This window comes from Ceratotherium simum, chromosome 17, assembly GCF_057802395.1.
Source record: "Ceratotherium simum simum isolate JZ-2026a chromosome 17, ASM5780239v1, whole genome shotgun sequence".
Taxonomy (NCBI): domain Eukaryota; kingdom Metazoa; phylum Chordata; class Mammalia; order Perissodactyla; family Rhinocerotidae; genus Ceratotherium; species Ceratotherium simum.
The window spans coordinates 4,539,557-4,555,112 of record NC_141916.1 but is presented as its reverse complement, the minus strand read 5'-3'; the positions used below and the strand labels follow the sequence as shown (position 1 = coordinate 4,555,112).

At 44.0% G+C, this 15,556-nt stretch overlaps 1 protein-coding gene across 2 annotated transcripts in view; it reads left to right on the top strand.

The window, feature by feature from the left end:
- Nucleotides 1–1,272, top strand: part of IRAK3 (interleukin 1 receptor associated kinase 3) — a 56,298-nt gene extending 55,026 nt beyond the window's left edge. For both annotated transcript variants that reach the window (XM_004429376.3, XM_087442065.1), the window contains exon 13: nucleotides 175–1,272. The gene's annotated coding sequence lies outside the window, so the exon portion shown is untranslated. The remainder of the gene's footprint in view (nucleotides 1–174) is intronic.
- The last annotated feature ends 14,284 nt before the right edge of the window (nucleotides 1,273–15,556 follow it).

The following is a 15,556-nucleotide window of genomic DNA, read 5'->3' as shown; positions in this document are numbered from 1 at the left end:
ATCTCTGACATTTTCATTATGCATTTGTCTAGCAGTTTGAAGGGGGAGAAGTAACTCATATGATTACTAGTATCCTGTCTTGGCCATTAAAATGTATGTCCCTAATAAAAAAATTATCGCCATATTTTAGAAGACATAGTCTGACATGTCCTCATCTTTCTCCCCATCTCATAGCCTGGCATCATCGTTCCTGATTTCAGCAGTCATTGGAGTGAACCGAGTAACATCACAGCATCACAGTTAGACAATCTCCTCAATTACAGTGCAACTACACCTCCACTTCACTTCAGCCACTATTCCCAAGGCCACACGGTGGACCCTGTCACACATCAGAAATCATAGTATGTTGTCCTTGACTTTATAATAACATCCTATTATCTGATCTTTTGATTTTGTCCTGGCCTATCAATGACCGTCCCCTTCCTCTCCCATCTACTCTGTGTTTTCCTCTGTGCATCATCTGGGCCATGGGTTCATCTCTATCAGTGATTGTCCTGATGGAGAAATAGAACCCCTAGTAGGTATTTCAAACAGATGGAATTTAACATTGGGAATTGGTTATCAAAGGGTTGAAAAGGCTAGAAGAGCAAAAACAGGAACATGTGAAATTATCCAGAGATTATTAACTTCAAGAAGCCACTCTCACTCTTCTGGATGATGGAGAAAAAAGGGAAAATGTATAACTAAGAGCCATGACCACCGTCCTGCTGACGTTGTGAGTGCTTGCTGTGGATGCTTCTGGAATGGTGCTTCCCTGGAGGAAAGCAGGAATCAGAACCAGACCACCACCTGTGCTGCTGCTGTGGTCACTGCCAGGCGCCCAATAAGAAGAGAAAGAAGAAGCTTCTCCATTTCTCCCATGTTCCATAATGAGAAGTTAGCCGTCAAGGACATCTAGGAAATACAGTTTTCTCTGAACTACAGAGGAAAGCACAGGGGGGCAAGAATGGAGCTAAGAGCCAACAGACGAATCCTACCGTTTGGCTATTCAGCATTTATTCTCACCCCCTCTGCCCTATATTTAAACTTCCAGGAACAATATCATGCAAATATCCCTTAAATAATTGAAGATGCTGTCATTCTCCCAAAAGAGGCAATACAAGGTCCCATCAGTCATCATTTCCATCTCTAGGTGATCTTAATTTTTCTTCCACCTGAATTTTCTAAGAACAAAGGTCATCATCACCAACATTTCTTATGTAATATAGGTGAAAAGAGAGGGAAAAATCAATAATTGGTTAATATACACAAATAAATACAGAGCAAAGGAAATAGCATGGCTGCTGTAGTCTTTGTTTCTGTAATTCGTCACAAGGCTGCAATTTGTATTTATTAGGTGCTTCTTTCCCTCTCCTTCCATGTCCCTTTGCCCTCAGCCAGCGCACTGCTTGTGCAGGTTTCCCTCCCTGATGGTGGGCTCCAGATCTTCACTCCTGACGGCATGAGTCCTCGGTGGTCCTGCCTTGATCAGCGTGCACATTAGCATTCCCTATTGCATGTGGAGCTGTTGGCACTCAGAATGCCCTGGATCCCAAACTTAAACCTTCCTGCCCTCAATGTGCTCACCAATCTGATTCCCCCTGGATAACTATAGTCAATACCCGGAGCCAGTATAGTAACCGACTTCACTCTTCTTGGTTCAGTGGCATGTAGAGCCCCAAATGGCAGTCCCTCACCTTCCAGGTCAGTGAAACCATTGCTATGTCCACGTGGGATCATTTCTCACTTGAGATCTGAGACCTTTAAATTAGCAGAGCTCAGAATTGAAGAGTTGGGAAGTCAAAAAAATATGAGTAGCTAGTTTTATTTTGTTTTTCTCAGCATCCTGGTCAATGGGAAAAATTGTAAACCATCAATGCCTCTCTTCAAATGTATCATTCCAAATCAAATACAACACTTTAGGGCCGGCCCCGTGGCTTAGCGGTTAAGTGCGCGCGCTCCGCTGCTGGCGGCCCGGGTTCGGATCCTGGGCGCGCACTGATGCACCGCTTCTCCGGCCATGCTGAGGCCGCGTCCCACATACAACAACTAGAAGGATGTGCAGCTATGACATACAACTATCTACTGGGGCTTTGGGGGGAACAATAAATAAATAAATAAAATTTTTAAAAAAATGTAACACTTTAAATATGGTAGGTAAAAAGAGTATTAGTTTATTCTGTTATTTAATTGGGTATGTTTCTGTTAATTCAGTCTAAGGTTGTGCTAAGTATGGGTACGTACACACACATAGCATGCGTGTGTGTGTGGTGTGTGTGTGTATGCGTGTGTGTGTGTGTGTGTCTCAAAGTCATCCTTTCATTTTAGCTCATACTGAGCTTGTGGATCTACCAAGGCCTTGAAGTATTTTTCACATAAACTGCTGATAACACCTATCTCCTTCATCCTTTCCTTGTGTAATTGATTTTTATGAAATAAAATCCAGAGTTGATTGTATTTTTATTGTTATAACACTATCCAACTATTTTTAAATGACTTAATGTACATCGTGGTTCAATGCCGTCTTGTTTGTTTTGACTTGTTTATCCACCTTTTGAGGGAGACCCTGGCTAACTCCCCTTTGATAATCAGTTCCAGCCACACTAGCCTTCTTGCATGCCAAGCTGTTCCCATCTCAGGACTTTTGAACTTACTGTTCTCCCGCCTGGAACTCTCCCCCCAGAATCTCTCCCTCTGCAATTACTCTCTATCACCTTTTACAATGTATCAATTTCCTTCAACTCATCTGTCAATGCATGACATTTTATTATATATTTATTTGTTTATCATCAATCGTCTTCCCTAGAATATAAAATCCATGAGGCCAAGGACTTTGACTTGTTCACCACTGGATCCCCAGCACTTAGAAAACTTCCTGATACATAAGAGATGCTTAATAAACATTTTTCAAATATATGAATTAGCTAGTCTTTGAAAATTTTAATGAAATCATCCAACTTTTAGCTCTTCTTTTCGGACTTGTATCATTGGCCAGTTGGATGAGGTTACTTTCTCTATCCACAAAATTATTGATAGAAAGTACTCTACAGGATAAAGCCGGTCTTAGAACCATGTGCCATTCCACTAAGTACCCTCTCCCAGGTTAATGTTCTTTCTGATAATTAAAAAGTCTTTAGGAATAAATTCAACCAACTCTGATTTTATCTCATTTTTCAACATATATTTCTTTATCTTGAATACAAGATATGATCCATACTCCATTAAATAATGTAAAAGAACCTTCATAAACTGGTTCCAAACCATCTTTCTATCATTTATACCCCATCACTACCTCCTTCCTGCCTCTTTTCCATAGACTTGTATCTTTTGTTCTAGTCCCACTAAATGTGTTATAATTCCTAAAGCATACCATGTCCCTTCTCATCTCCATGCCTTAGCACTGCTGTTCCAGCTATCTGGAATGCCCTCCTCTCCCCACCCCCACCTTCAGCCAGGTACATCCTTATACACCATTCATGGTCTGGGATAAATACCACTTTCTCCATGAATCCTTCCCAAACTTCCCTGAGTGATTAATCACCCTCTCCTCTGTTTGTCCACTTCTGCGTTTTGCTTGTTATTTGTAATCATTACCATATTATTTATAGGTCTCTTTTCAGTGTTAAGACTGTGACCTCCTCCAGGTTATGAAGTTAGATACTCACTGATATCCATTGAATAAATGAAAAACATAATGAAATACTTTGTTCATTGCTTGTTGGAGTTTAAAGACAGCAGGTCCCATTCAATAGGACTGACTGATATCCCAGACTGGCTTCCATCAAGGTGACACTGACCTCAGTGAGTTTTTGGGATCCGTCTTAGCCTTGCCATCTCAGGACCAGAATTCCTCAGTCTCTTTGGAATGGACTTACTCTCAACAGCAGATCTGCACTGATGAAGTTCATGGAGGTTTAAAAAAATCAGCATAATAATTTTCTACTTTATAATGAAAAATATAACTGTCCAGAGAACAAAATTCTCAAGTCAACCTATTAGTGCATTGTCTCCCTGTAGACAAGTTCTATACGAAGCAATAAGATATGGCACAGGGGAATTAGTTGATCTTAAGTATTTTTCAGTGAAGGAAGCTTGAGACCATCTCATGCACTAGAGAAGTAGTCTTTCCAAGGAAAGTGTGATGTTTGTGGTTGCTTAGCCAAGACTGCCACTCTCTGGGCAGAGCCTGGGGGATCACCTTCAACTTGTCCGCTAACACTCCATTTCCTGTGCAGCTGTGGTCAAACAGCATCACTCTGCTCAAACAGGACTTAAAGAAATTTCACTGAACGTCTGGTGACTAAGTTATATTCGTATTCGAGTTCCCATTCTTCCCATTTATATATTCACGGATGCTCTCCTGGTTTGTTCCTGTTCATAGTTATTGTGTGTGGATTTAACTAATTTAACTCCACGGACAACTGTATCTCCACCTCATTGTCAACCCTGTTTAGTGACAACAAGACCTAAAAGTGTTGAAAGACTAATTCAGGTCTTGTGATTTGTGAGTGGAAGAGGTAGAAAAGCAACCTTGGTCTTATTGCTCCAATCTGCTGCCGTTTCCATTATATTTTTCTCTGTGGAAATCCCTGATAATTATTCAAGCAGACTAGTTCTTAGCCTTTTTTACTTAATTAAAAATATTTTTTTCAAAAGGCTTAAAAACAAGCACACACTTTGATACATTATTGACACTTCTACGAACCTATCTTGTGAAAATAATCATAGAAGTGCAACAATTATAACTAGCAGGATGTTCATTGCTACCTTACCTACAATAGTAAATAGCTGAAAAGAACCTAAATTTCCAACAACAGGAAATGTGTTAAATAAATTATAACTAAATGTAGTCGTTAATATAATACTATGCAAGAATGTTCATCCTACATTGTTAAGTGGTAAAAGGCAGATTACTCAACACTATGTAAGATAGGATCCTGCTTCTTGCAAAAAGAAAAGTGTGTGGATACATAGCTGTAGAAAAAAGACTGGAAGAAAATAAGCAAAAATATCTCAAAGAAAGTGGGTGTTAGGATTATAACGATGTCCCCCTTCTTTTTTGCTTATCTAAATTTTCTGCAATGAGCATGTTTTCCTTTACTTTTTAAAATGATTGCCATTATTAGAATAGTTAAAAATTAATTATTGTTATCTTATTTGATGGGATTTGAGTAGAAAATTAAAACCATATGCAACGATATATCAGTATTTTCATTACGTAGCTTTCTGTGTAAAGCTGCTTTGATCTCTCTACTTCACATGTTATTAATTTCCTAAACTGATATTACACTGCAGTAGCTCTTTAAACTTATTAATCGCCTGTATTTCTCTTCATATAAAGGCAGACAAGGCTTTTTTTGTTGTTCTCTGAGAGTGACTATTATAAGATATTGAGAATAATGACCCCCAAGCAAATATTCAAGGGACTAAGCTTAATTTGTTAGAGTACTATGGTGATGTGGTAACAATTATGATTTTGTTTCCAGCGTGGGAGAGTAGGCTGTCTGCTAAAGATGCAGAATGTAGTCTCCCTAGTCCATCCTCTGCAGGTGTTACATGATCGGAACAGAGACCACGAGAGAACAGGGAGAGATCAGCAGGAAGTATCCTTGCACTGGTCAGTCACTACCACCATGTTTGTATGTGAAGCACAGCAGAAGTTAGATCAAGAAATGTTAATGTTTAATTATAATTCAATTAAATTTTAATTTAATTTCTAAATTCAGGGAATTTAAAACCAGCATAATGAAAAGCAAAGAAATGTAAAGTCCTCTGCTGTGTCTTCTTTCTCATATTCTCATCCTCATATACTTCTCTTCCCTCTGGGATTTATTCACTCACTGCTGACCTCCCTCCCAGACCTTTCTGCTCTTTCTGGTGGAATGTTCATTTGCTTTCGAGGAAGCTTCTCTTCATTCTCAACCTGCTCAAGACATTTTCACTCTTCCCATTATCTTAACAAAGCCTGGCTCTCATCAAGAACATTGCTTTGCTTCCTTTACAATTCTGTCCAATGAAGGGTGTTCATTCTTCCATGAACCTGACACCTCTAGGTCTGGGCGGAGGAGATCCCATCCTTCTTGCTCGCTCCACACTGCTGCTCCCACATCACTGAACTCCCAGCCTAGGGCTGGCCTCAGGGGCATGAGTCCAGGGCAGTCACATGGGGCTCCATGCACAGAAGTGCCCCAGGCTTGGGGTTTAAAGCTCTGCAGTTGCCATCTTGAAACTCGTAAAAAATGAACATGGGCTGAATTGTGTCCTCCCACAATTCATGCGTTGAAGTCCTAACCCTCAGTACCTCAGAATGTGACTGTATTTGAAGACAGGGTCTTTAAAGAGGTAATTAAGGTTAAATGAGGTCATTGGGGTGGGTGCTAATCCAATATGACTGGTGTCCTTATCAGAAGAAGAGATTAGGATACAGACAGGCATGAAGGAAAGACCCAGTGAAGACAGAGGGGGAAGACGGCCATCTACAGGCTAAGGACAGAGACCTCAGATGAAACCAAGATGCCTGCAACATCTTGATCTAGGACTTCTAGCCTCCAGAAATGTGAGGAAATAAATTTCTGTTGTTTAAGCCACCCCATCTGTGGTACTTTGTTATGACAGCCCTAGCAAACTAATATAACAATTTTACCTTTAATTTGTGTTCCGTAAGTAAAGTCTGATGGACAGTGGAGCATGCTCAAGGGGCTTAGAGCCTTGGCGCATATGGGGTCCCACTTCCCACTGCCTCCCTACCTTCCCTAGTCGGGTTCTTGGCCTCCCGCTCCCCCCTTCCCTTGCCCCCAGCACCTTGGGTCCCATCCAGTCTGCCCCTTCCTGTCCCCTCCCTGGGGCAGTGACTGGGTCCTCTCAGCAGAGCAAGTCGACTGTGTGCCTCTGCTCCAGGCAGGGAGCTGGATGCAGGCGCAGGTAGGGCCAAGGTTGGGTGAACACCCCCCATGGCATCTTCAGGTGGGGCACGGCAGCACCATCCCTGTCCAAGGCTGGCAGTGCCACAGTGCGTCTGCTTGGTGGGCACGTGGCAAGGGTGGCCTCTCGCCCTCCCTGATCCAGGCAGCAAGCATGTCCTGGTGCCGGCGTTGTTGTTCCTTCTGCTCTGGGTTGGGGTGGTGGGCTGTGGGAAGCGGAGATTGGTTTATTTGCATCCAGCTGGGGTGCAGCATATCAGGGGAAGTAGAACTCGGAACTCGGTGACCAGAAACTGAGTCACAGGACAGAGCCCCCACTGGGCGGCTGTGAGGGTCTGCCTTCACTCTGCCAGTATCCCCATGTCCAAGGGACCACGACATGAAATAGCAAATAAAAACATCCACCATGACAGGTCAAGAGAGAGACTGCAGAAAGAAGGAAAGTCTTTTTACATTTTAGTATCTTTAACAGCACTATATTTGAACAAAGGCCCTCACACTTTCATTTTGACTGGGCCCTACAAATTACGCAGCCAGTCCTGCCCTGTACAAAAATGTCACCAATGTCATGCAATCTGGCTATTTCACCCTCCGTCCTCAGCACTATTGCTCTGTACGTACAATTTCCTCCCTTGACTGGTATCTTCAACCCTGCCCCCAGCCACCGTGGTGGGGTAACCCATCACTCACATTTCAGACCGTCTGCATCCAGCTCTTGACATCACCCACCCTCCAATCGAGTCTAGGAGAATAGTCCCCTCCCGTGTCGGCCGCCCCCATCCTTTCACTACCCGACTGCTCCACCTCTCAACCTCGCCTTGTGATTGTCCCACAAGCTGTGAGGCAGATCCGCCAGCTGCACGACACTGCACAAGTTAGCTGCCATCTTTGCGCCTCAGTTTCTTCATCTGTAAAATGAAGAGAGTGATATTAACCTTATAGGTCTGCTGTAAGGTTACATGCAATAGTATCTAGGATGTGCTAGCGTGGCGCCTGGCATATACGCGTTCTCACTGAACGGCTAGCGTTTTCCCCTTGGGTCACAACTTCCTGTCCCTCCGGCTCTCATCTCTTATCCAATACCAAGATCTCTGGACTCGCAGTTTTTCCCTTTTGTGTCAGTCTACACGACACCATCCCCCTCTCATCCCCAGGCTTCACTTCCCTTTTTTTAAAATCCTGGCAGCATCCTCAGTTTCTTTTCAGATATGGCAGAAAAATACAAAATAACTGATCTGCAAACAGTGGTCTGGTTGCTCTCTAGCTCCTGTGATCTGTGTTCTCTGCTCCCAAGCCCACACCCTGTGGAGTCACCTGCCCCGCTGTGCTGACCTGTGTCACCATGCACCTAGGTCTCCACTTCAGCCGGCCCCTCTCTGCTGCTTCGCCGTGTTTGCTGGTCTCAGGTCATCTGTCACCTCTGTACCCAACAGCAATTGTCAGAAGGCTTCTCTTCAAGCCTCCGTTCCTCTTCTGTCCTCTAGCTCTGAGCCACTGTCCCCGATTTCAACTGAGAGGGAAAAAGCAGGCTCTAGGCTTCGATCCTTGTTCCTCTGCCACCGTTGAACAGACCCAGGGAGCACACTTCCCTCTCTTCCTCCATCTCTCTTCTTGGCTCTTCTCTTCTGTGCTCCGGATCCCCTTCTCTCCTTTACTCAGTCACTTATCCTTTCTACTTTGCCTTCCACCTCTTATTTTCCATGTCCATTTCTGTTCAACATGGAAACCTGATCACATCTTTTTCAATACTTAGGGGGAAAACCTGTTCTGTAATCACGTTTCATCTGACTCCAGTTCCTCTCAGCCAGGCTCCTGGATAACGCGCATTCCACTTACTTCTCGCTCAGCCTCGCTTCCTGTTCATTCCTCAGCTCCTTCAACAAGGGGTTTGCCCTCCTTCCACTAACATTTCTCTCTCTCAGACAATCAGTGGCCTCCTGACTGCCAACCCTCGTGATCAACGCTTAGACCTTCCACACTTGATTGTTCTGCAGCTTCTGGCATGGCTGAATTCTGCTTCCTTCTGGAGAGGCTCCTGCGTGCTCTCCCTCCCTCTCTCCCCGCTTCTAGGATATAGCTCTCTCAGTTGTATTTCTACCATTTTGACCCCTGCCTCTCTCCCCTTCTGGCTTTCCCCTCCTCCTCCTCTACTGTCCCTCCGACGTTGCTATCCTCTGGACTCCTCCCTCTGCCCTCTCCCTTCCACTCTCACAGCCTCCCTCGATGAATACATTTGCTCTCCTGGCTTTAACCACCCTCTGCTTTCTGCCAACTCCACAGTGCTGGGTTCCAGGCCCACTGGGCCTGAGCAGCGCGGTGGATTCAGCATTGAGCAGCCACTCGCTTACCAGCCGATGGACTTGGAGCAGACCAGTTAACCACTGCAAGTCTCACTTTCTTCATTTGTGCATGAGACTAATAATAAATATACACCTTATGTGCTTATCGTGAGGATGAAAATAATGCAGAAAAAGCACAGTCCCTGGCATGTATAAATGACTCAGTAAATGGCAGTGATCCTGCTGCTGCTACTGGTGATGCTACTCAGGCCCTGCAGGTATTTGCAGGATCTCACCTGCACAGGCTGCCCCCCAGCAGCTGGTCCTGTGAACTGTAGAAGCTCTTCTCGGCCGCCTGGCACCTCTCTGTCTGTATTCACAGCATCTGGGCCTGCTGCAAGGTCTCTACGTCCTCTCACATCTAGGAAGTATCTTTACTTCCTGACTCGAATCATCCTCTATTGTACCTGACCTGGCCTTTCTGAGGTCTCCAACTTGAAGAAGCCCATTTTAAGCAGTCTCCCATACCCATGTAAGGCCTACTTCATACCAACATTCTCAATGTGGTTTCTGCAGTATCTGTGCAACGCTGCTGATATCCGAGGAACACGGTTTGGGAGACACTAACCAACAGGCTAAAGGTCCTTTCCTACTTCTCTACCTTATCCACTCTGTCCTGTAAGTGCTCTGCCTCACCAAAGGAAACCACTGACAGTTTCCAGCAGGTACCATGCTGCTCCTTTTCTACCCTTATCTGCACAGCTGCCCAACCATCTCTCCCCTAGCCCCTTGCCAGATACACCAGTTCTGCACTCTCTCCTGCAGCTCTGCTCAGTCTTTTCTACAACTGTTTGCCTCTCAGCCACACTGACCTTCACCTTCCAATCATATCTTTGTCCCCAGAGCCGAGCATGATGCACACAGCAGACCTTGAGCATCTAGACAGCGATTGAATAGACAAAGGAAAAACGCTGGAGAAACGCTTCATCAGAATTCCACTAGGGGTCACTTTCTGTACATTCTAGGAGGAAACGGTGCAGATACTCAGTCAACCAGTTCTTTATGAAACATTCAGCTCCATGTTTAATTTTTAAAGTCATTTGTTGTTTACTTAATGGAAACGGAAATCCTGTCGCACAAGCCTGGAAGCGCTGTGTGAGCGCCAGCTCTTTCTGGCGCTACGGATAACGTCAATATCCACGTGTGCGCAAAAAACAAAATTAAACATGGCATTTAATTTTGCAAAGTGAGAATTCAGATCACCAAATTTATACGAAAAATTTCTTCCATATTTTTAGGTTAACATCCTCAGATAAGGTTAACATTTAATTAGTTCATTTCAAATATGTTTCTAGATCATCCCAAAGACCTGGTCTTCTAAATCTTTATTTCCTTACCACACTTATTTTCATTTAACCTCAGTTGCAAAACTAATGCTGTATTCTTACTGATCATCTTGATCTGCCTAATATCACAGAGATTTTAATAAGGGGAGGCAAAGGGGGAGAAGCTGATTTTACTAACAATTAGTGGCCACTAAATGCAGTACAAATACACTTAGCATAGACGTAATGCTTTAATATTTGGGTTACTCCCTCCAACACAATATTCTTGACTGGCCTCCAAAGCAGCCATAGTATTGTGGGGGATCAGAATTGGCCACCCCAAAATGTATTTCTTTGCCTTGATTATTTTTAAGAACAAAAGACTCTGAGGGGCCGGCCCCACGGCGTAGCAGTTAAGTGCACGGGCTCCGCTGCTGGCAGCCCAGGTTTGGATCCCAGGCGTGCACCGAGGCACTGCTTGTCAGGCCGTGCTGTGGCAGCATCCCACATAAAGTGGAGGAAGGTGGGCACGGATGTTACTCAGGGCCAATCTTCCTTGGCAAAAAGAGGAGGATTGGCATGGATGTTAGCTCAGGGCTGATCTTCCTCACACACACACACACAAAAGACTGAAAGAAACTATGACCTTCCCCCTAACTGCTTAAAAGAATTTAAGATAAAAGGCCTGTCCCCAGGACAGGCCATCACCATGAATAACTCTGGGTATCGATAGACTGGCAGGATCCTTGCTAAGCCCATTCTTATCAAAGTTCTGTTCACCAAACATTCGCTTTTCCATTTCCATGTGAATTGCCTTCCTCCCCTTTGAAATCCCAAACTACCATTCCCAACATCCTCCTTTGTCTTTAGCTGAAGATGCTATTTAAGATGACAACTTTGGCCAGATGGCTGAGTTGCTCAGTTTTCTTGAGTCTCTCCCATGTATACATGTTATAAAGCCTTGTTTGATTTTCTCCTGTTATTCTGTCTCATGTCAATTTAATTTGTAGACCAGCCAGACAGACCTAGAGGGTAGAGGAATTGTCTTCCTCTCCTATGGTATCAAGATTCTGTTTTTAAAGGAAAATGTTGTTCTTAGCAACACTGAATAAGTAACAGCAAAGCTAGTGGTTAAACACTGAGATTATGCTCACTGTCAACCTTCTAGGAAACACAGAGACATCAACAAACAATTAAATACCACGAGGTAAGTGCTGTGGGAGCACAAGGGAGGAATTAATTAAAGGACGTTTGCTTGATGGAATGGGCTGCGAGGAACATGTCCAGTCACCCTGGGGAAGTCCACGAAATGTGTCCATCCCAAACAGAAGCCTCTACTTTTAATGACGCACATGGATGCAGGTCATTTCTCCATAGTGTCAGGGAGACTGTGTCTACCTCGAATCACCTTAGTGTGTGTGCACGTATTGCCCAGGAGTTTTGGTATCAGGAATGGTCACACCACTTTGGAAGACTCTCAGCATTCACTGGACGGAGGGAAGGCCTTACTTCTTCAGCTTGGCTTTTTGCCCACCCCGAGGCATTTCTGGAAAGAATTCTTGGAGCAATCCGGCCTGCACGAGCGCCTCTTGCCAGCTCTGCTCTCAATCCCGGGAGCACAGACTTCCTCACCTAATGGGAAGCCATGTCTCCACCCTCCGCCTGGGCGCTCTCCCTCCCCACCAGGAGTGCACTCTGCTTCTTCCACTGGACAGTCGCAGGAGGGCCCTTCCAGGTGTTGGCTCAACCCTCTCCTCAGAGAAAACCTTCACTGACCTCTCTGATCAGGTCACTCCTCTGTTTTGAGTTCCCTTTTAGCCCCAAATGCCTCTCCTTTGCAGTGCTTTTCACTACGGCAATTTTGAATCGCTTCTCTGGTGTTAAAAGATAAACTGAGGCATATTAAAAATTCTCAGAGTTGTTTTGAGCAAAAACCAGTTGGAATCAGGCAGCACCAAGCCAGAAGTGTTAGGAGCGCTCCATGGGCAGGAGCTGGGGAGAGACTTTTATAGATAAAAGGCAGAAGCGAAGAAAGGAAAGGGTCGATTGTCTGTTGCTTAAAGCCCAGCTGGCTGTAGGTGACTGTGGTCCTTAGCGTTTTGATGTCGTAACCGGGAGGCATTTACAGGCTAAGATTTTGGTTTACTTATGTAGGCCACTGTGGCATCAGAGCCCCCTCAGTCTAATGGCCTCCTCGTTTAATTAATTTAACAGTGGCGATTATTTGGTTAATTATTGACTCCGACTCAGCAGGAAGCCCCAGAGGGCTCCAGGTGTGTCTCTGCTCCCCATTACCTGGCAGAGTGTCTGGTGCAAAATAAGCACTCAATAAGTTATTTGTTGAATAAATAAATGCAGGTACAAATGTGTCAAAGGGTGACTACATAATTTTTTTAAACTGCAGCACTGATGGGTTGTTCTGGAAAGGGGGAGAGTAAATGCCTGCTCGCCTTTCTCCTCAGAGAGACCTGCAGTGGGCAACGGAGCAGAAGTCCTTTGACTCTGAGCCTGGCTCAGAGAAACCCCATCTTCAGAGTTTCTGTCAGTTCTTTAAAGACAGAGCTCCTGACTCTAGAGTTGAGAGTCCTTTGTTTAGGAAACTTTTGGAAATGAAATCAGAGAAGGTCCCAGATAATACTCAATGGGCAGGCTTGAGGAAAAGGAAGGTAAAGTGCTCTACATCAATAAAGAAACAGAAATGTTGGCTGTTTTCCTTTGCAACTTGTGATGTGGCATTCTAAATTCAAGGAGGAGAATAGATGCAGAAGGGATGCAGTGGCAAGGAAAGGGACCCCTGGAATATGTCACCAGGCAGGAGATACAATATGGTACTACTTCCCCTCCTCACCCACCCCCCGCCTTCTCCTCCTTTTCTTCCTCCCCTGTCCTTCTTCTCAACATCTCCTCTTCTTCTCCTTCTCCTTCTACTGTGACTACTGGTATCATTTACGATGCCAGGAGCTATTTTAAGTGCTCAAGTATGTTGCTGATTCAGTCCTCACAGGAACCCTAGGAAGCAAGTTTATGCTTATCCCAACTTTACAGATAAGGAAACTAAGACTGATGGATGGGTTAAGTAACTCACCCAAGGAGGCACAGCCAGTAAGTGGCTACTAGTATACAATCCTGTCTTGAGGACGGCCAAGGCATTTTAATGATGGTGTGCCTGATGTTTAATTTAAATGATTTGTTTTGTGCGTATTGACCCCTGATCCCCAAGTCTTTAATAAAGCCTTGTGTGCCACCAGATGGAGCAGGCTTGTGTTGTCAGTGCTTTGGGAAAGAGGGAGAGCTGTGCCTAAGCTAAAGGCCCAGTTGCAGAGAGAGAGAGCAGCCATAGACAAGGGAAGAAAGGAGACAGCTAGGGGACGGAGAATGGAGCACAGTAGGAGGTGACGAGGCACTAGAGAAGATAAGCTTCCCCCTTGTCCATACACCCTGATAAATATCATACAGGTAGTGGAATTTCTGCAATCATATGAAATGGAGGGTTGAATTATTTTGTTTGGATATTGGTGCTTGAAGGCCAGCCCCAATCTTGTCTCTCTATGGACTCAGCTGAGAAGGCTCTACTCCTGTCCCCACCAGAGTGGGTCCTGCCCTGTCCCCAGTGTCCTAACTCTCCTGGACCTGATTCTCTTCCATTCCTTCACTCCACTAGGCCTTTTGTGCCACGCTGGGCATGGAAGGAGGGATTACCTGGTGGTCAGGAAATGGGCATTTTCTCAGGTCATTTTTTGGTGTTTGGATCATATGGAAAGTCCCATAACGTTCCGAGCAAATGGGGAGGTCAATTTGGTCAATTAAAGATTCAGTCCTATGATAGAGGCACAGTAGGATGCCTATTTCACAGGTGAAGAAACTGAGTCTAAAAGAAATTAGCAACCATATCCAGTGCACATTGCTGGTAACTGGCAGGCATGCAATGACAAAATCAAACTATTCTCCCATCCTTTCCATCTTATTTAAATTAATATTTGCCAGTACACTTTTTAAGACTCTTTTTATTGTGAAATAAAACACACATACAGAAAGCTGCATAGAGCATGAATGTAGAGCTTAACAAATTATCACAAAAACAAGCACTCATGTAACTACCTTCCACACCAAAAAATAGGATATTAAAACCTGAGAAGCCCCCGCAAGCCCTTTCCTAATCAGAGTCTCCAACCTCACCCCAAAGGAAAACACTACAAGATACTTATTGTAATCATCTCCATCCTTTTTTTTGGGGGCGAGGAGGGGAGGTCAATTTTTTAGTAGCTTCATTGAGATACAATTCACATACCAGACAATTCATCCATTTGAAGTGCATAATTCAATGTTTTTTTTTTTAGTATATCCGTAGAGCTGTGCAACCATCGCCACAATCAATTTTAGAATATTTTATCACCTCTAAAGTAAACACCATACCCATTAGCAGTCACTGCCCTACTTTCTCCTAAACTACATCCACTGTCCAGTCCTATACAACCAGTAACCTACTTTCTGCCTTTATAGATTTGTCTAGGGGGTATTTCATATAAATGGAATAATATCTGGTCTTTTTTCACTGACTTATTTCACTCATCGTGTTTTCAAAGTTCATCCATGTTGTAGTGTGTATCAGTACTTCATTCTTTTATATTGTTGAATAATATTCCATTGTTTGGCTATACCACATTTTATTCATCCATTCATCAGCTGATGGTTGTTTGGGTTGTTTTCACGTTTTGGCTGTTATGGATAATACTGCTATGAACATTCATGCACAGGTTTTTGTATAGATAGGTTTTCAATTCTCTTGGGTATATACCTAGGATTAGAACTGGCAGGCTGTTTTCCAAAGTGATTGCACCATTTTACAAGCCCACCGGCAATGCATAAGGGTTCAATTTCTCCTCATCCTTGCCAATACTTGTTATTTTCTGTTTTGTTTTGTTTTTTATGGCCAACCTAGTAGGTATGAAGTGGTATCTCATTATAGTTTTGATTTACATTTCGCTGATGACTAATCACATCTTTTGAGCATCTTTTTATGTGCTAATTGGCCACTTTTATGTCTTCTTTGGAG